Genomic DNA, 22,114 nt, shown 5'->3' with positions numbered 1-22,114 from the left:
ATTCAATCCAATACCCTTGGAGGGTAAGGGATGGCAATTCTGTAGCCAATGAAGTTCTAACTGAGGCTCGGCTATTGCTGTTACTCTCCTGCCATGATCAGAGCTTTAATTGCTTAATAACACCTTATCCATACACTGTCCTCTACAGATAACGGGGAAGATGAAAAGCATTCTTGCTTCGCCCCTTTAAGCCAGTCCTTATAAGGACTATAAGGACAAAAAGGCTTTGATTAAGGTTGAAGGAGAAAGCCAAAACCCTTGGAGGGTAATGGATGGCAATGTTGTAGCCAATGAAGTTCTAACTGAGGCGCGGCTATTGCTGTTACCCTCCTGCCATGATCAGAGCTTTAATAGCTCAATAACACCTTATCCCTACATTGTCCTCTACAGATAACGGGGAAGATGAAAAGCATTCTTGCTTCGCCCCTTTAAGCCAGTCCTTATAAGGACTACAAAAGGTTTTGCGGATGGCAAAGTACTGCACAAATAAAACATTTTGCTTTGGAAAAATCGATTTTTTTTTTCCGTATTGGAAGTTAGCATAAAACAGCTATATTTTATTTTATATATAATTTTATATTCTTTCCTAGGTATAAGTTTTAATGTTCTTGTTATTACACATTTTAAAATTAATTTTTTTCTATATCAATTTTATTATTAAATGCCACTTCGCCTCCTAAATAGTTGAACTGTCATTTGATCACCTGCACAATGCATTGGATTAACTTACTGTATTATATTATATTGCAGCTTAGAGCTATTATTTTTTTTTTATCTGTATGCTGTTATTTATAAAAAAGGCTGAACAGAGATGAAAATAAGTTGCAACCTTGTTTTACCATTTCATTAAGAGTTATGCCATCAAAATTACAATCAATTTCTTTTAAAAAAAATGATAAATTAACTTGTTATGTGCTTAATTAACAGACTGTGGTCGCTTAAAGTGACCACTGCACTAAAAACAGTTAAGTGATATGAATAACTGTGACTTGTTGCCTATTGTTAGAGGTGGTATTATATTGATACTTGAAATATTTGCTACATCGCTCTTTTTTTTTTTAAATTAATTTAATATTAATTTTTTTTCAGTAGTAACTGGGAAGAAGTTTTTCTGTAGTTTATGTAACCTTAAAATTAATTTATATAACTTTAAATTTCGAAAAAATCTTTTTTTTTTTTTTTTTGGGAGATGTAAAAACAATAGCTTGTTCATAAAATTATTTGAAAAGCATATATTTAAACAGTTAAGAAAATCAGCATAGCATTTCTTCAGCAAGATTAGAATATATTCACGAGACATTTGACCAATTTCATAAACTCGTTTTTATAAAATATTTTTGTAATTTAATATCGTTTCAACAAGGCACCTCTTAAACACATGATTACTACTATGTGTTTTAAAACTATGTTTGCTTTGCAGTCGACAGATCAAAAATTTATCTTAGTTGTCATGATTTGTAACGAATGATGGGATAGTGCTTTGTAAACTAACATGCATCACATTATTAAGAATTAATTTTCTAAGAATAGTTAAAGTAATAGATCAAAATAAGTTGAAAAATAACTTAGGAACAGATCTTATAAATGAACACCGAGATTCAAAAGATCATTTTTGCAATGGCATATTTGCATAGTATCATTATTCCTTGTTTGTCGCATTGTTTTGATTAATCGTTGGTTAATTAAAAAAAAACCTGCTAATTTAATTTCTATTCCCAATTCATGTCAATTGCTATCAGACTCGTTCCACTAAATGTTTCTTTATATGTAAATACCTCTTTTATACATCGAGAGAAAGTTATTCAATCAGATAATAACAATGATATATTAATTTCAAAAGCGTGATAATAATAAAAAAATAAAAAAAGGTAGCTAATTAAATTATCAAAATCAAAAGAATATATTAAACATAAATCTTATAATATAAATATTTAATTTACTAAATATATTTTAAAGATAAGTTTTAACTTAATATATGAAATTCAAGGAACTCTTATTTCAAATTTATACCTATCGGATTTAAAGTGTTCTAGTCACCCTTATAGCGCGCGCACATACACACACAGTGTGTCCGAGTCATTTCATCTTTATAAATACAGATGAACCCCACTTACGAACATAATTCGTTCCTTGAAGTGTGTTTGAAAGCTGAATTTATTTGCTTCATAAGATTACCTTATTCACCTTATCCATAAGGGCGGAATTCTGTGTTCGTTAAATGAATTAGGGTCGCAATTTGTTGGCCCACGTGATGTCCTTAAGTAGGGAATTGATCGTAATAGAATACTTTAAATCTGATCAGCAGGAATTTGAGATATATTTGATCATATATATTTGATCTAGTGTATTAAAATGGTCATAAATCGTATTTTAATATTTTCACATAATATTTAATTACTAAACTAAATATTAATGGGCTGAATTGCAATTGCTTTTATAAATCATTATAAATCATTAAAATTGTAGATTATGTAAATAAATAAAATTATAAATATATAAAATTTTGCATTTTATATATATATATCCACTCAATTTTTAATTTCAATCACTTAAAGTTATAAAATAAATATGCATTATCTGGAAATTAAAGGTATCAAAAATAAAAAATAAATACTAAAAATCCATTCTCATACACACATTTTTTCATGAATTAATATTTTTAAATTAAAATATGTTAAAATTTATAATCTAAAAATTCATTTTTCTAAGCAGATATTTTGTTTTCAATTTCAATTACACAATATCAATTGTGTAATTGATATTCTGGGCATGCATTGTTATAATGTCAGCCTCACTTATGGATGAGTGATACCATTAAAGGTTGATTCGCTAAATTAGGGGTCACCAAAGTTAGTTGCCCGTCGACCCCTTCAAGAGTTTCTTGACTTGTTATCGAACCCCTATATTTTACTATTACGTAATTATAATAGGACAAGCAAAAAAAGACGCTTATGTGAGTTTTTAGATTGTTTATTTTATAGTTACAGTGTTTATTGTATGTATAATATAGTATATATTATTATATTACTATTACTACTACTATTACTATCACTAGTAATATCACTAGTATTACTAGTGATATTAATAAACTACTGGTATTAATATCACTGGTATTACTACCAGCGCTGCTCAACTCTTCAACACAGAGAAGTTTAGTTGGTGAATGAATAACGATTGAATTATAATATGTATGTTGATGAATTTTAGAACATTAACGCTCACTTGTATGTCGATGCGCAAAAATGAGACTGGGATCGAATACTTGTAAGTATCAGTAAATAAGAACCACGCACGTGTTGCAATCTCGCTCCCACTGCGCCGGCCGACAGGAACCACCAACATCCGTTTATTGGTAAATACGTCATTTTGGCCTACTTGATTGGCCTCAGTAACTATTTTCATGACCTTACTCCATCTTACAGGTCCATGAATAGGACGTGTAAGATGGAGGTACTGATCCCACGATTCACTCTTAATTGCGTTGTCATTACCTCCATGACAAAAGTCATGGAGGTAATCCAAGTTAACCGAATTAAATATTACCCATACAATGATGTCTTATATTTTTCTGTCTACCCCCAATCGACCCTTGAGCCCGAATCGACCCCTAACAATGTCATATCGACCCCTTTGGCAACCACTGCCCTAAATGGATATCCATAATATTTTTAGAAATATTTAGTTTTCTAGAATTTAGCAAAAAATAAAAAAAGTTTTTTTATATTTTTTATTTTTAAAAAATCATGTTTAATTAAACCCGCTATTTTTACATCTTTATTTTAGTTTTACATGTTTATATTTCTTTAAAATTTATTTTGTTTTGAACTATTCATGAAAGTTTTTATTAAACAAACGAATTATAAAATATGCAATAAAGTAAAATAATAAATCGATTTTAAATAATAACTGTTATAGTATATAGTAATTTATTCAAATAAGAAAAACGACATTTTTAAAATTAAAACAAAATTTTGAAAAATAAATATTTTAAATAAAAAAAGTCTAAAAATGCATCTACGAAACCCGCTATTATTAATAACATCATGAAAGTAAAATAGACTCTTCTGTGAAGCATCTTTAAAAAATTACTTTCCTGACCTGATGATGGAATCATCGATTCCATTTCAATTCATTCAATTCAATTGAATTCATTTGAATTCAATTCATTCAAGTGAATACTGGTCTGGTAACTAAACTTCCGAATCTTTAAGAGTTCTTTTGAAGTATTTTTTTTTCACATTCTTGAGTTATCGATTATTAAAAACAGTTTTCTGGATGTTGGAATGAAAGAGGTACTTAATATATATATAAGCTAAATAAGCATTGCTATTTAAGTGTTTCTAATAATCTGAGACTCGCAACACTGAAATATAAAAATCTAAATATATTCTAAGAATTTTTATATTTTTATCACCAATCTATAATTATTATTTATGGATAAGTGATGCGCAATCTTTACCTGTCAATTTTTAACCTCATCTTCTCGTGGTAGGCCTGTTTCCACAAAGTGGTTCTGACATACTCAGCGAGCATTCCCATTCAAAAAAATTTTCCTAATTGGAGAAAATGCTAACTTGACCTACAGATGGTAGTCATCTTCATTCCGGTGAATCTCCACCACTTGCTTACCGGAGGCCTGAAGTGGCCAATGCCATTTTTGTTCTCTAGAATCAGTGTTTCTCCATCTCTTTTCCATGTGGTGGGAATGATACCTTCAAGGTCATGCTAAACATAGTTGAGATCCAAAATCTCCTCCTTTTCAAGGGTACAACAGTAAAATGGTGCCACAGGCAGTTACTAGATACTGAACAAGACCTGTCAGCAACAAGTCAGGAAGTTTCTCGATTAGAGATGGAACATAATCCTTCTATCACATGTTCTGCGGTCGTGCCTGAAGGATGGGGGGGTTCCGAATACTGGTATGTGAGAATAACTGTCGTCGCGAACACGTTATGGCAGGGAGACTGATCGTTCTCTGGATTGGCTCAACTCCAAGTATCTAGCTCCTATTACTGCATATCCTACTCCCTTTGCAGATATTTCTGCATCACAAAATGAAATATAAAAACTGATAGTGCCACTACAATTCAAAAAATTCCTCAAACTCTATTTTAAAAATACACAAATTATACAAAACATGCCAAAAATCCCTACAGAATAAAACAGCCACTTTCACGTTCTAATTTACTAACAACCGTGTCATAAACGGATATAAAACATAAACGATGTACATCTTCATCTTGCAGATATCTAGACCACACCTCCTTTGTTGATAGAAAGCAAATTTGCAGCTACTACTACAACTATACAGTCCACTTTCACTGTCAGATTACATTCTACATGATTCCTATCGCTACAAGGATTGCCTTTGTGAGATTCGACAAAGCTTGCCAGTGAACGCCAAACTTAGAATCCTCTGCTTTTCACCTTCTCCGACTCAGGTTTCCTTGCCTCATTTAGTAACATTCATATGTATATTTAGCTCTCTCCAAATTCAAAAATCATATTCTTCACCTTCTTATCACTGAAGTTTGATTTTCTGCCGTCCAACTATCAAAATGGTGAAGTGGAATTCATGTCCACAACTCCAAAAGGCTTCCCTTTCCAATTCCATTGATCAAACTGGAAGAGATGCGGAAATTCGGTCATTGCATATTTGCCGTAAGAAAGGACCAAACGTAACTGTGCATCTGCCAACCTGACTACCCAATTCCATCTCCCTATATACATATAAGTACATCTGTCCAGAGAGTGTCCCCAAAATTATTCTCTATCATGAAAGCCTTTATTTTTCCTCACTCCAAAATCAGAGCCGCGTTTCAAGCAATGGTTTAATAACAGGTAGGAAGACAGTTGACGAAAAAAAAAAAAAAAAATCAGCATACCATTATTGATTTGCGACAAGAACTCCAGTTTCGTACGCATCCTATTTCGAAGAAGCATGCAATAAATGCAAAATGACAGTCAGAAAAATCCAAATCTGACTTTTTTTAGGGTTAGTAATATAAAATTCGTATCTTTCCTAAATTGAGATCATACCTTCTTCTCCTGTGTGCAGAAGAAGAAGAAGGTGGAAGCAGGTGTGCAGAAGTTGCTTCCGATAAGAAGCAACTTCTGCACACCTGCTTCCACCCATTTCTCATTCAGATGACATCACCTCACCTACAGATAAAGCTGCTTTTCTGCCATTACTCTTCTCTTCCAATTTACGCATTGTGATGTAGCATGCAAGCCCCCAGTGATCGTTTGCATGCTACATCACAATGCGTTAAATGCCTTGCATACTAAACGTTTTTCTGTCCTGAACCATCTGCACGGTTGTACTCAAAAATTGTGGAGATGGTTTCCGATCATTTGTCCTATAGTCTCCACAATCCTCTAAGCTTTATCCTTTAGCTGCCAATGAATTTAAATATATATCCAACCTATTTAAAAAGGAGATAAAAGCCTGCCGTCAAATTACCTGCCGATTGCTCTTGCCTTAATTCACTCCAAAATAATGAGAAAAAGTCAAATTCAACTTCTCCACTAGTTATAAGTCCACCAGTATGCGTTCCGCCAATCTAAGTTCTCGTCTTACCTCTTAGACTATGTGCCAACCACTGAACAGTTGCCACGGAAAGGTTTGGAGAAACATGTGCTATCAGCTCTTGACATTTTCAGAGCATTTGATCATATCCCTCACTGAGGCCTGCTCAGTAAATTTCCATACTTCAGTCTACATCCTCTTCAATTGGATAGCTAGCTTTCTCTTTGGTGACTCACTCCGTTTCATGGTGGATGACTTCCTATCTTCGAGCTAGAACACTATTGCAAGAGTATCTCAGCATTACGTGCTATCGCATACACCTCAATCATACCTCTATATACATAAATGACTGACTACTTTCATATCCTATCCCACGCACAGATTTGTTGATGATAGTACATTCCATTTCTCCTACTCATTTGACAAACCATGAAGTGCTCAGATATCCCAAGATTATCCGAAACGGTTTATTTAAACCTTGACCTCCATACCATCCTTCAATGGGACGAGGTTCACCTTTAATTTTATTAAATAACCACAAAAGATATCTCTGCTCGCTTATTCTTACCTTCAATAATTCACAAATTACTAGGCAAGATCAGATCTCTCTCTCTCTCTCTCTCTCCCTCCTACGCTCGGAGTGACATTTAACATCAGCTTCCTGCGAACAACTACATCTTTCTTTTGCTCAAACTCTATTTTCTTTAACATCCAGCTACTAACTCTAAACAAATCCCAAATCCCCCACAACCTTAAAATACGGTTTCCATGTTTGGGATGGTGTACCCAAAACCTTCCCAAAATAATCCTGGTGCTGTCCAAAGGACAGCGATTCGGCTTGTAGATGATCCTTCCTTTACTGACTCACTATCTCACACCCGCACTGTTTTAACTCTCTATTTTTTTTTTTTTTTTTTTTGCTGGCACTTCTATATACACCGCTCCACGGAACTGGCATTCATCATTCACCCGCTTTCTGTTGGACCAGTCAATACACGAATAACAGCTCTTCAATATCCCCTTTTCAGTCCAAACGCAATCGAACTTGATTCTCCTCTTTCTCTTTTATTTTATTTAACTCACTCCTCTGTAATAGTCTTCCTCATGAACTGTTCCCAGCAAATGCAACTCGCCAACTCTTCAAGACGAATGCCAATACATATTTTTTCCTCAACCATCACCTGCATCGCACACAAGGTACTAATGTGTTGTAGGTTCTTGTACCTCAATTGTACTTCCAAGCTAGCACATTTACATTTGAAGCGAGAAAAATTCCTGACTATTTTCAGCCCCAAATCGAAATTTTCAATATGTTAATATTATGATTATAAATGTATTTGTATAAACAAGTAGCTTTTGTATAAACAAATTGAGTACAGAATTGAAAGTGGTATGGTAACATTATATAACTTGAAAAAAAAAATTGCTTAAGTCAAAATTTTCGGTAAATTTCTTTACACTGTTTAATATAATGTTCCCTATCATATATAATTAATATATGAAGTCAGTTTTAGGATAGTTTAAAATTGCTAATTTTAATATGTATGATAAAAGATGTTTTAATTTTACAATTATATATTATTTTCTATCTTTTTTTTAATCATCTCTTCCAGGGTCATATTGTAAATCACGTGACAGGTGTTTCTCGAAGAAGGTGCGAGTATAGCTTTGCTTTGTCAATTTGAATGCACATTGTCATAATTAGTTGCAATCAAAGGGCAAGTTGTCCCGTCTTTCAACTGCGATGCGGAAGCTTAAAAAAAAAAACTTATTCGGGGCTATGCTCAATCCTCTAGTCTGGACTTGCACACATTTCTATACCTCAATCAGGTACAATGGGGGGGGGGGGGGGAAGGAGTCTGGTAGACACAAAATTTATTTTTTCCTGAAAATGTAAGACGAAAAAACTAAATAAAAAACAAGGCGAAAATATGAGCAAGAAGTAGACAGGGTGAGCGAATTTGCGCAAGCCATCCTTATACGTCTGTTAAAATCAGGGTACGAGTTTTGGCTGGGCTAGAGTGCCGACATTTTTCGAGTGATGATCAGAAATTCAAATAAGCAATACACTGCTATCGGAAATTTCTTGAAGGTTTAGACCCAAAGCTTCTACCGAATATTTACATAATATTCAATGTAACACAACATCCGGAAGAAAAATATTAGGCTTAGCAGATCGCTATAACCGAACAAAATATTCTGGAAAGAAGAGTAATTACTTAGTCTAAAACTTATAAAAACTTGACAAATATAGTCAAAATGATTTTTCAAAATACATTCTAACATAAAAATACTCAAAGCGTAATTCATTAAAAACATTTACCAAATTTGTAATGCACCAGTTATGATTTATAATACTCTTAACGTGCTTAGATTAAAAATTATTAAAGTTAAACTATTAAAGTTAAGATATTTATTTACTAAATCGCAGTTATTTTAATAAGAAGACATCTTAAAACCGCTTTTTATTTAATAAAATGTTTTGAGGATCCGCATATTAAACAACATTAATAAACTTTAAACATTACTTCAAGGAAGAAAGTAAAGGTTTTCTTCACTTGAAAACGAAGAAAACCTTTATATAATTTATTTAGTACATATTATATATCATTTTGTGAGCCTGTGTAGCTCAGTGGATGTGGCGTTTGCATACCACGGAGCTTAGCCGCACGAAGGAAGACTTGGTTTCGAGTCTAGTCGACGACTAGAGAAAATTTTTCTAAGCCTTTTTTCGACCGGTTCCCGAGTTAGTCGATCTCTGGCACAGGCAAGCGGGTTTTTCCTCCCGGAAACTCGGGTTTTTCGTCCCGTAAACTCAAGAAAATCGACCGTAGAACCCACATTATTTCAGACATTAAATATATTGTGTTAGGGTTAGGGACCACGAGATGGCGGCACATTTGAGCCGTCTCTCTTCACTGTGTACCGCTTAATTAGTGATAGCCTTGGGCCAGCTATCTCTGATTGGTACTAGTGGAGATTGAACTGCCCACTCAGTCTCCAAACGTTAGATAGGGCTAAATGGCCTCGGCTACTCCCGTATACCGGAATAAAGAGGCGTTAGCTGATTTTTTTTTTTTTATATATTATTTATTTATTTCATAAGTTTGCAAAATAACAATTTGCATGTGATCGAATTTCGTTCCTACTTAAAGTTAGTGCAGAACTATTTTATTATTGGTAAAAAAAAATTTTTCTGCTAATTATTCCAGCATGATTTTTTTTTTTTTTTTTTCATGTAGGTTATACTATTTCATTACTTGTAGAAGAGCCGACAAATGTGCGCAGGCGTGGACATCTGGCTTTTTCCCTACTACACAACAAAAACATATTACTTCTCTTTCAAGGTTATAGGTTACAGGGGATAGAACAGTTGGCTCTTTATGTAGAAAGTGTCCATCTCCTTTGTAAGATACCTCATCTCAATGGAGATATCTTATCCTTCAAATAGTGTAGCGAAACTTCATAAATGGTTCAACCAGATACCAGCTGAGATGATATACATAAATTCTCTCGACAATCTCTAGATGAGTCAAATCGAAATGAGTAATTGAAGATATTAATATTCAGTTATTTTAATGATTTATTGCAGATTGAAGATGTTTACTCTTCAAAGAGTATTAAATTCTCATCTAAGTCAGTGGCATAAGTTGTCTCACGACTTGACAAAGAGAGAGAGAATCTGCTTGAGATTCGAATCTCGTGTTTCACGCCTTAATATTACGATTATAAAATCGGTAAAATTATACCACTTTTTAATATTTTACATGAAGGAAGCAGTAGTCGGAAACTTTACCGTCTAAAGATTTATTAATCGATTTATCAAGCAATTCTTTTTTCCTTTCATAGTTCCTGACACGATTTGCCAGTACAGTACTTACTGATCAATTCCGACAACGTCAGGAATTGTCATTGGTTCTAACATTCTAGAAATGTTAGAACCAATGTTAACATCTTTTAACATTGTTAAAATGTTAACATCTTTTAGCGTTACGCAAGTGTTACCGTTAAAATCTGCGCTGCTTTTGTATTTGAAGCAAAGAATCCTCGGAAAATTCTCTTTGAAACAGTGGATATATCTTTATAAAAATAAGTTATGGATAATTTATTAATGTATTTTGTTAATTGTGAAACTGCATTAATTATGTGCAATGTATTATAAGAGCAGATCTGACTGGTGTTACAAAATTGATCTGAGGAAATGATGTTGCTTTTCGTGATCCGCGGATTATTTATTGCCTTAGTTGTTAATTCATGTTATAATAAGGTCACTCAGAGCACACACACGCACAGTTATTGTCCACATAAGCATGTTCATTAAAATTCTGAGGACGACAATTTCATTTTGATAGGTGACACGAAATAAGAACATTGGCGAATCGAAAGTTTATGGGGGAATACCTCCTTTACAGGCAGCCTCAAGGTATTGATTAATACTTTTCTCTACCTGCATTTCCCCATATACTCTTAGAAAGTACTTGCATTTATTGACATTGTGAAGCACAGCACGCACGCAATATCCCTCTTTCTAGACCATGGCAACTAGTAAACAAAACTCCAAAACATTTCTAGATCATATGCGTATACTCCGAGTTCTTTTTTTTGTGTGGAATAGATTATACCTTTTAAGATAGTTCAATATGCAAAAGATAACAAATAGAGTCCGTCAAAGAAAGGTCAATGTAGTTTGTAGCTTGGAGAATTATGAAATCGGTTCAAGATCTAATCTGATCGTAAAATTCAAAAGAATAACTTAAAATTAAGTGCAGATACGAGTTGGAAAGCAAATATGATACGAAACGACAGTGTCTACAATATTTACGGCGTTGAGAATTATACTAGAACAACTTTTAGTTATATTTTTGAAATGGAGAATTTTTGAAAAGTAACACCAAGGGCGCTTCTTCTGTGTTAGCCTCTATGGCAGTGTTTTTCAACGTGGGGCAATTAGAAAATGATGTTGTATTCGTCACCTCATCACTGATATACTCAAAACCTCACCATTGTCAGCGAGGAGGGGGCATCAAAATCTTTGAGGCGTTGAGGTGGGACATGATCTAAAAAACGTTGGGAAATACTGCTCTATTCAAAACGGATCCAAGAGAGATAATCGAGATAATTATTCACCCATGAGACAAATATTACCTTCCCTTCACCCAAACAATTAAAACTAAAACACATTCTGAAAAGTTTTTAGTTAAATTCCAAAAATTGTTATATAAAAATTAAATTTTTGAAATAAAACATTATTAGGGAAAAATTAAATTACATAAAATAAGAAATGCTAAAACACCCTAATAAGCATTTTATAATCCTAATATATCTAATAAGTATTCAGGGTGAGGATGGATCAATCGACCGTGAGATGCGGTGATTGATTCATTCAATCCAATACCCTTGGAGGTTAATGGATGGCAATGCTGTAGCCAATGAAGTTCTAACTGAGGCTCGGCTATTGCTGTTACCCTCCTGCCATGATCAGAGCTTTAATAGCTCAATACACCTTATCCCTTCACTGTCCTCTACAGATAACGGGGAAGATGAAAAGCATTCTTGCTTCGCCCCTTTAAGCCAGTCCTTATAAGGACTATAAGGAGATCTTGAAGAAAGAAGGAATCCTCCAGCCATGGGTCTGAATTGTCAGCTATGCCAGTCCCGAGCCCGCATAAAAATAGAGGGAATTGAGGTGTTGCCGTATCTCCCTGTAAAAGGGGCTCATGGCAGTTGAATCACCATACGAAATGAATGAATCTTAGGCCAAGGATCAGACGAGTATATTACAATAATAATCTTAGATTAAGGATCGGAATATTCTTTCTTTCTTCAAGATCACCAGGACAGCAGGATTTATTCCCCAGTTTATCTGGGGAAAAAATCCTGCTGTCCATGCCCAAGACCGACTAACTTAGCTATAGCGGAGGAAGATCCTTATGCTCCTCATGTCGTCGACGGGAATGGAACCTAGAACACTCCTTCCCCAGGCATATGGTTGCGAAGCGCATAGCCACTAGGCTAACCACGCAGACGGCCTAAGATTATTAATATGACATAGTATATTGCATCATAATATATATTTTAACCAAGAATATGAGGCGTTAGCCATTAACAGGCTCATCGATCCTCTTCTAAACTGAAGGCTGAACCTGCTCTTAATTTCTGGGGTTAAATTGCGTCGTTAATTTATCTGTTTAAGTAATCACATCATTTTGTATGTAAATAGTGTACAATGTTATACGCGTATACAATTTCATCCAACTAAACATTTCAAACCGTCCATTGATATATTTGTGCGAATTTCCACAGAACGATGTTGATAAAATTGTCTGGTATTTCATGATTATAAATAGTCAAGTCAAATTTGAGGAAGCAGTTTAGCCTTAAACTATGCAAACAGGAATATTATTTATGCCGTTGCAGCGGACTTTTGAGAGCTGCAACCTCCCATTCACACACACACACACACACACACACACACACACACACACACACACACACACACACACACACACACACACACACACACACACACACACACACACACCACCTTCGACCCTAAGCAGAATGTTGAATAATAAGGTTCGTTTTGGAGAAAAAAAAAAGTCTCCATACCAGTATGAAATTAAAAGAATGTTTTTATCTTCCGGTTAAGCTTTACAGTGCCTGACCGGTAAAACTGGTTTTGCACTATGCCGTTCACTTAGCAATCACTCAGTTCCGGGATGTTGATCGTCGCTAATGAATGAAGTTCCGCAAGTTCTTTGAGCGGTATGAACTCTATAAAATACTGATTATTCGGGAACTTCAGTATTACAATACGAAAAGATTGTAAGCTCTCTCTACTATAAACGATCCCTGAACGAGGATAAATTCAAAGAAAATAATTTTATCAAAAAAAAAAAAAAATATTATTAAGGTATGATTAAGAAGTAGTGGTCCTGAACACAGTACTAAATTTTCATTATAAATGTATATCTGATAGTGATACATACATACTTATAGCTAATCATATTTTCAAGATTAAAAAAGTGAATATTTGTGCCCTAACCTATAAATTTAGTGGTATGTGGATTGGCTTGGCCACAGTGGTCATTACTTAAGTTAAGATATTTCTGACTGTGAGATTGGTTTCCAGGTTCTACAGCTTCCCCCCCCCCCCACACACACAAACATAAAACCGACCTCGAACACAACTAATAATAATTACATGCACATCAGGTATAAAAATAAATTTGAGTTATTCGCAGAGTCCATGTTGTTTCCGTTTCTGACTTAAGTTGGTTGATGGCTCTCTTCTCTGTGGATAAAAGGCAACAAAACTTATTAACATCTGTTAACCAGTTAAAATATGTTAATTATATACCTAGTATATCTGACACACAAGTTCAACAATGTTTATCTTGCAGGGATAATTTTCCTAAAAGTTGTTATAAATGAAACATAAGTGACTAAGTCGGCATTTTTAATCTAAGCAAAATCTAGCTGTTAAAATGCACAGACGAAAGAAAAATCAATTGAAAGTTTTGTTCTATACTTTCTAGACAAGAAAACATAGAACCAGACGAATATGCCTATGTAGTCGTTAGTTTCTAAAAAGCTACGAATCAGACTAAGCGAAGTAAACTTTGACCTGACATTTATATAGCCTTTCTGTGGGTTTCTGGTTTCAGCTATGGGATACATCATCGATGATTTAAGAAGTGTAAATAAAAAATAAAAGGTCGAGACCTAGGAACGACCTCGACATGGCCTTGGAAATTTGATTTATGAAGAACAATTTAAAGAAACTATTTTTTATTTTCTTTTTTCAGTGATTTCAACTGCCTATAACTCTATTGTGATTTAAAACAAAACTTTTCTAGATTACTTACATTTAAAATTTAATACTAAGTCTCTAGGTGAATCAAACAGAATAAAAGTTTATATTATATTTGTTACGTAATCTATTTTTTTTTTTGTGAAGATGGACTAAGTACTTGACGCTTCATCCCTTCATCTGAATGAAGAAAATATGTGTGGATGTGATGTTATTGAGCTAAAGGCTCTAGTCATGACTAGGTACCGGCAATAGTCGAGCCTCAGTTAAAACTTCATTGGCTATAGCATTGCCATCCGTTACCTATTTATGTAACCTATTTATAAGGACTGGCTTAAAGGGACGAAGCAAGAATGCTTCTCATCTTCCCGTTATATGTAGAGGACAGTGTAGGGATAGGGATGTTATTGAGCTATTAAAGCTCTGATCATGGAAGGAGGGTAACAGCAATAGCGAGCCTCAGTTAGAACTTCATTGGCTACAGCATTGTCATCAATTACCCTCCCTGGGTTTACTCCATTCCATCTCCACCCTGTACGTAACCTATATGTACATAACCTATATTTTATAGTCCTTATAAGGACTGGCTTAAAGGGGCGAAGCAAGAATGCTTTTCATATTCCCCGTTATCTGTAGCGGACAGTGTAGGGATAAGGTTATTGAGCTATTATTAAAGCTCTGATCATGGCAGGAGGGTAACAGCAATAGCCGAGCCTCAGTTAGAGCTTCATTAGCTACAGCATTGCTATCTATTACCCTCCAAGGGATTGAATGAATCAATCACCGCATCTCCATAACCTATATTTATAGTCCTTATAAGGACTGGCTTAAAGGGGCGAAGCAAGAATGCTTTTCATATTCCCCGTTATCTGTAGCGGACAGTGTAGGGATAAGGTTAGTGAGCTATTATTAAAGCTCTGATCATGGCAGGAGGGTAACAGCAATAGCCGAGCCTCAGTTAGAGCTTCATTAGCTACAGCATTGCCATATTTAAAGGTAAAGCCGTCTCTAAAAATTCGGACGATCCCTAGGCCACTCAATCGTGGGCGAAAGACCGTCCATCTCAGCGTTGGCTCCACTCAGTGATGGCCTTCCACCCACACGCCAGCACCGAGCCGAACCGCTCAAATTCCGAGGAAAATAATTCACCGACAAAGCCCCTCAGCGGGCCGTGCCGAAGAACACTCTCCCCGGAGACTCAAATTGCTCCCTTAAGGCAAAAACCTTAAGAGAGCGAACTCAAAAACTCTCGAATCTCATCACCCAAGGGGGTAACAGCAACAGCCGAACCTCAGTTAAACTTCATTAGCTACAGCATTGCTATCCATTACCCTCCAAGGATATTGGATATTCATTCTCCATAACCTATATTTATAATAATAATCCTTATAATAAGGACTGGCTTAAAGGGGCGAAGCAAGAATGCTTTTCATCTTCCCCGTTATCTGTAGAGGACAGTGTATGGTTATGTATGGTTATAAGGTGTTATTGAGCAATTAAAGCTCTGATCATGGCAGGAGGATAACAGCAATAGCCGAGCCTCAGTTAGAACTTCATTGGCGACAGCATTGGCATCTATTACCCTCCAAGGATATTGGATTGAATTAATCAATCACCCGATCCATAACCTATATTTAAATAACTATGTGATTATTAAATAAAATTCATCTATTTAATAATATGGTGTATTTCGCTTTATGTCAATATATAAAAACACCTGCATTTTCTTAAATGCATAATTTTCCTCTGTTGGTTAAAAAAAAATATGTTAGCGTTATATAAATATAAATCAGAGTACGATGTAAATGAATATATTAGCACAATTTCAAGATAATTAACAAAATGTTTAATTGCAAGTAGCGGACTTGTTCATAATCGAAGCGATATACGTAATAGCCGTATTATACCTGATATATTATCAATCGTAATGGATTAGTATTAAAATGAAAACTATAAGTCAGGATTGATAGTTCCTAAGGGTTATCGGCGAACTAATAAGAATTATATTTTTATTGCCTAGAACGGTTTCTTATATATCATAATTTAGCTTAAATCATAATGAAATGTGTGTCATAAGCGGATTGTAAATTAATTATTTTTCAATTACGATATTTTTTCCTGCACTACGTGTTTATGGTATAATAGGTAGTTACTAAAAAAAAGAGTATTTTATTAAATATTCTGGGGGGGGGGATCATATTTAATGGCAGTACGTTCCATCTAGTATTCGATAGAGTATTCATTATTTTATGTTTATGAAAAAAACAGCCTTCAGTATGAAAAATTTCGGCTGCTTTGGGACCACGGACTTCACCGGAAGTGTAGGTGTGAAAATCTGTGAAGTTAAAAGCTATTTCAGGAAACTGAATGAGTTCAACGAACCTTCCATGCATTACTTCAAAACTTCCTTATAACTTTAGCAAAGTATGTGGTTTTAAAACGAACAAGTAATACGAAATAATCCACAAGCTATAGCAGTACCCCAGTCTCATTAGCTGCATTTAACACCTGCCACCCTACAGTTACATACAAAGCGTTGTGTCCGATAGACGTCTCTCATGTTTTCACTAACGACGAGGGCTGTCGCTCTTCCCCAACCCCTACAGAGGTTGGGAAAGGTGGGGGAGAACCACCAGCATCTGCACGGAGGTGGTGATGTTTGTTTAGTTTCCCAAGATTCTGAGATAAATCGGCTAACCTCCTCGGTAATCCAACACGAAAGAAAGAAGGAAAAAAAAACTGCTCTTTTGGGTCTAGTGAATGTACCCTTCAATATTCATTCTAATTGAGATTACTTACCACATGGGATGCAAAAAGTCACTTGGGTGGCGTACATCAAGGTCAACCGAACTATTACGGCTGCCATATCACTGTCTAATACATTCCTACGCTTCCACGATGCCATCCAAGATCCGAAGCATAGTGACGGCGCAAGTGGAGGCGCCCTGTCCCGATAGGCCTCACGAAACACGGCACACAACACGCACGTAGTTCGTCCAAAGGGCGGAACCACATGGCGCTCTCATCACTGGCCCACATACTAGGTGGGCGACTACCATTTGCATCTAGGTAGACAGGTATCGCTGACCGTTACGTCAGCATTCAACTGCGGTCGGCATTCGTCTGTAAGTCGTCAGGAATGGAGGGAGAAATGGGGGGGGGGAGTACTTGAAGGCTGCCGTAGCCTTCCGCGGAGTTCTGGGAAGTTTACAGTTCCACCGATCACCGCTTATAAGTGCTGCACAAGCGAAGTTACAATGAACAGTCGGGTGAGATGTTCTTGCGCGCGAGAATGACGTTTAAATGAGTAGGAAAGGAAAGAAAGAAAAAAAAAAACTGCGTATACCAGATGCCAACTAACCGCAGCTGTTGCCGGAGGCGGGACGTCGAACTGGAAATTTCATGGGGTCGTGAGGTTACCGACTTCTTCACAATGCGTGGAGGAGATCGCGTTCACTGACTCTAGAATACACCTGCATCGACACTGACTGCAAATCACGTGGGTGCTTAGCCTTCGTAAAAACTTACGTTTCGTTGAGCCAATAGTGGTGTGTTGAAGGGCGCGTGTAGTTGGATCAAGGACCTTGATTGAACTTACCGGAGGTTTTGTTGTTTTTATCCATTTCTTTGCCACGCAGTATATATTTTACAAAATAAGTAACGCCGGTCGGACAACCTACTGCTTATTGATGTATAAATAAGAAATAAATGGACTGACTAATAAATGAAAGTACCAGTTATGTCCTCAATTGCAAACAAATGCGCACTAGAACAAAGACTAGAAATAGAGAGAAAAGCAATTAGAAAGAATAAATTTGTAACCATTTTCTGTCATTAGTAATCCAAAACTCCTATCTAATCTCTGTCTGTCTGTCTCCCTCTCGCAAAAACTAATGACACCCATAAAACGTTTTGACCGCAAGAATTATTAGATGCGAAAAAAATGTTGCACCAGTGCCAAAACCAGAAAGGCTTTTAAGTGGTACAATAAATCTGCAGTCCTGTAGACAATCGCAGTATGTTCACCAGTGAAACTGAAAACAACAGTGAATCAGCGAAAAACAACTTTATTTCGGCAAATAATGACAACAATGCTAATAATAAATGCGGTAGCAATTGTCAAAAAGAAAATAAAAAGAATGAAATAAACAACAGCCTCAGTCTCATTTCTATAATTCCCTATGCAATACTCAACAGATGCTTCCACCTTGTTGAACACCATGTACATTTCTAACTCTGTCCCATTCATTTCTATCCCTTAGTTTATCTGCAACCGGGGGGGGGGGTATCCCTTCTTCCAGGGTATTCTACTTTTAGAGAAGTGCCTTTAGAAATACTGGAACTTGCAGGGAAAAAGAAGTGTTATCAGCTCGTGCAGCCTGATGGATTCAGTAAGAGTAACGGAGAAAGAGGAGGAGGGGGGCGTGTACCAGGCGTCACCCTCCACCAACACTAGAAGAGTGAAATGGCTGATGGGCCGGGAAATGTCGACTAGATTGTGGTTACTCTCCAACGTTTTTTTTTTTTTTTTTTTTTTTGAAGTATAGGCTTGGAATGGACAAGATAATATTAAGGATTGAAATGGTTGTAGGAAGAATTCGCTCTCCATAGTCATATAATAACAGAATGATAGAATGATATCATTTGTAAACTAACAGAGAGAGAATAACGGGGTCTTCATTCACAGAGCAGAAGCGTCACATTTTAGTGGCTTTCCATAGATCTCCACATGCGCAATCCTGGTGGGCAGAGAAATATTCAGATAATACTTCTCTTCACGTAGGAGTTTGTACTGTATTCAGCGGGAGTGGTTCTTTGTACGTAGTATGAAAAGAATTACATGCCTTGCCCCGCATTAAGATACGCTGTCTTTGTTACTGTGACTTTTGTCATAGAAGAGTTTCCCCAATCACGAAATCAAGGTCATTTTTAATTGTTCAACAATTGAAAATGACCTTGTTCAAATTATTCAACAATTGTGTCGGTTTATCTTTCAAGAAACTGAAAAGATCACATCAGAAGGCATTTTGTTCAGTTTGCCTTCATTTATCAGTAATAACATTTCTATGAACGTGTTCCGGTTCTTTTCTTGTAAGTAACTTTTGCACCAACTGAATGTCCGCAATTAAGCTACGGTCTTTTGTGTAAACATCAGGACTCTGGACGTTTTTGGAATTTTTATAAAGCCCATTTGACAGGTGAATGTATTTATGGGGGGGAGGAATACTTTTCATTATGCTATGTCGCTCAGGATGATCCTCTTCTTATTCTTGACTGAATTTCCTTTGTACCGTTTAATATTTTCTGTTTTACATTTTAAAACCATTTTAACACTCGATAACCTAATGCGCAACGTAACACAGTGGACGCAATCATTTTCTCTGTGGGCTACTAATAGTTGACCAGTTTCTGCATTTGCGAATGCAAACGTTTTGATTCGATCTGTCTTACTTTGCAAAATATGTCATTTTGTTGTTCCAGCAATTTTGCAATTGTATTTATCAGTAACTAAAGCAATAAATTCACTGTATTCTTTCTTTATTATGATTTAATTTTTTGTTGTTTTTTTCATTTCATAAATGCTGATTTTATAAATAGAAAATGTTGTATCTCTAAACTATCTCCTTAAGCAATTATAACTTGATTATTTACTGCAAAAAATCATAATAATAATGAATCATGTCGTATTGGTATGAGCAAATAGAAGAAAACCGTGTTCACATGAGTTTGTACCAGAAAGCTATTACTGAAGTCCGGTATGTTGATAGCTAGAGGAAGAGAAAAGCAAAGCATGACCTTTCCGGAAAACATAAATGTCAGTGCTCCACATAACAAAATGTGGGACCCTGTATTAACATGTTTGATTAAAGAACTGGCAGATTATAAATGCGCGTATCGCTAATGATGCGTTAAAGGTAATAACAAAATAGATGGCAGTGGGAAACGGCCAAACCCATCAGTTACGGAGGATATATTCCAGCAACGTTTCCGTCAAACAGTCGAAAGGACTTCGCGACGTGTGTGCGTGTGTGTGTCTGTCACTTTTTGGTCTAAAGTTCTTTCTTCGATTCTTATCATGATATAAGCAATCCTTAATTAATTAATTAATTTTTTTTTATTCCCAAAACAGATAACTTATCCCAATAACTAACAAAAAGAAGTTTGTAGCTTCTCAATAATAATAATAACACATTACGTATAACTTAGCACGAATTTGAATATACGCTAAATATTTTCCGTGTTACTAGATGTATACACATATTATATCTTCGTATTTGGTTAGCCCTACCAAATGTCAAATTATTTAGTGTTCTTAAAGTACCGTAGTTTTATATTAATAGATATCTGTAATGTGGAAGATTTTTATGAATTGCTATGCATATATGATTTACAACCATGAAAACTCTTATTGCAAGAGCTGAAGTGCAATGCAACCACTAACTAATCTCCTTCCCATTAGGTCTCGAAAATGAATTTCTAGCAGTAACTCAGCATGTTCTAAATAAAGAGAGATAACGAAGTTACAGAGTAATAAAATTTTTTTTAAAAATACAAAAAACGGGTTTTAATCTTTAGACACACACACACACACACACACACACACACACACACACACACACACACACAATCACACACACGTTAGTGTGAATTAATCTTTATCTTGTCAAGTAATTGGGCTTTTCATATCACTATATGTGTGCTTACTTATGGAAGTTTTTATGGAAGCAGAAATGTCAATAAAGATAACGTACAGTCATTTCAATCCAGTAAGCAATTAAATCAATAATACCCAATACTTCTGTGGAGCAATATATAACAAAAGACACGTATATATTATTATAAATTCCTGTTTTACTAATCCATTTTTATTTTCTTGCGTCAATTTCGATCGTATCCTCTTTAACAACATCCTATTGCAACATTCTATCCCACATCCTGACCCGGCTGAAAGTTTCTCCGATTCAATGTATATATATCTATGTGAATTTACATTTTTGATTTCGTTATGGTATTTGAATCAGCCCTGGGAAATAATAATTTATCTCGGAATTCGCATGTGTCACAGTCTGTATTAAATTCAGTTTCATATAATGAGTCTCGATGTTCAAGTGATATGAAATTATCTAATCAAAACGAGACTGAAACCGTATAACTGTTTTATTAGGTTTCCAGAGTTAACAATTAAAGAAATTAAATAGGTATTTGATAAAAATGAATGTTTTCAAAGACATTCCGTTCTTATTACCTTTTCGATATTAATTACTCCTAATTAATAATATACTGAATTTTAGATTTAAGTTAATTAACAATTATTAGAGGGAAACCTCCATCCTTCAACAACAAACAAAAAAAAAAAAAAAAAATTCCCGCAAGTTACAGCTTACTCCTGCTTAAATTCGACCCTAGGCAAGAGCAAATATAGGTAATCATCTTTCAAATCTTCTGTGGCATTATCTCATCTTATTCTCCTGCTCTTAATACTAAATCGATTTTTTTTTTTGAAGGAGAAGGAAAGAGGTCTCTTCTCTCTCTCTCTCTCTCTCTCTCTCTCTCTCTCTCTCTCTCTCTCTCTCTCTCTCTCTCTCTTTCAAAACTCTAGACTGTTGCTAATTTTAATTCGTATTTAGAGTCCTATTTGTTTTCCAGTCAACTCTTTCTATAAAAATTCTTTGTCTTCCAGTTCTGCTAATATTGTTATAAACGCAACCTCTTCATCAATCTTTTAAGTAACTATTCTAATGATCTAACTATATTGCTATTATTTATTTTTA

The 22,114-nt window shown here is 35.2% G+C and overlaps 1 protein-coding gene across 3 annotated transcripts in view; it reads right to left on the bottom strand.

The window, feature by feature from the left end:
• The window catches only part of ATP8B (ATPase phospholipid transporting 8B), a 155,135-nt gene extending 137,428 nt beyond the window's left edge, over positions 1 to 17,707 (bottom strand). For 2 of the 3 annotated variants that reach the window (XM_090391974.1, XM_090391975.1), the window contains exon 1: positions 17,142 to 17,477. The gene's annotated coding sequence lies outside the window, so the exon portion shown is untranslated. Of the gene's footprint in view, positions 1 to 17,141; positions 17,478 to 17,688 lie in introns of those variants that run through there. The other variant, XM_090391977.1, reaches the window with a different exon arrangement.
• Between the last annotated feature and the right edge of the window lie 4,407 nt (positions 17,708 to 22,114).

The sequence above is a fragment of the Typopeltis vanoorti genome, chromosome 4 (genome assembly GCF_054136105.1).
Source record: "Typopeltis vanoorti isolate ZY-2024b chromosome 4, IOZ_Tvanoo_1.0, whole genome shotgun sequence".
In the NCBI taxonomy this organism is placed as follows: domain Eukaryota; kingdom Metazoa; phylum Arthropoda; class Arachnida; order Uropygi; family Thelyphonidae; genus Typopeltis; species Typopeltis vanoorti.
Note: the sequence above shows the minus strand (reverse complement) of the source record. Positions and strands in the feature narration are given on the sequence as shown.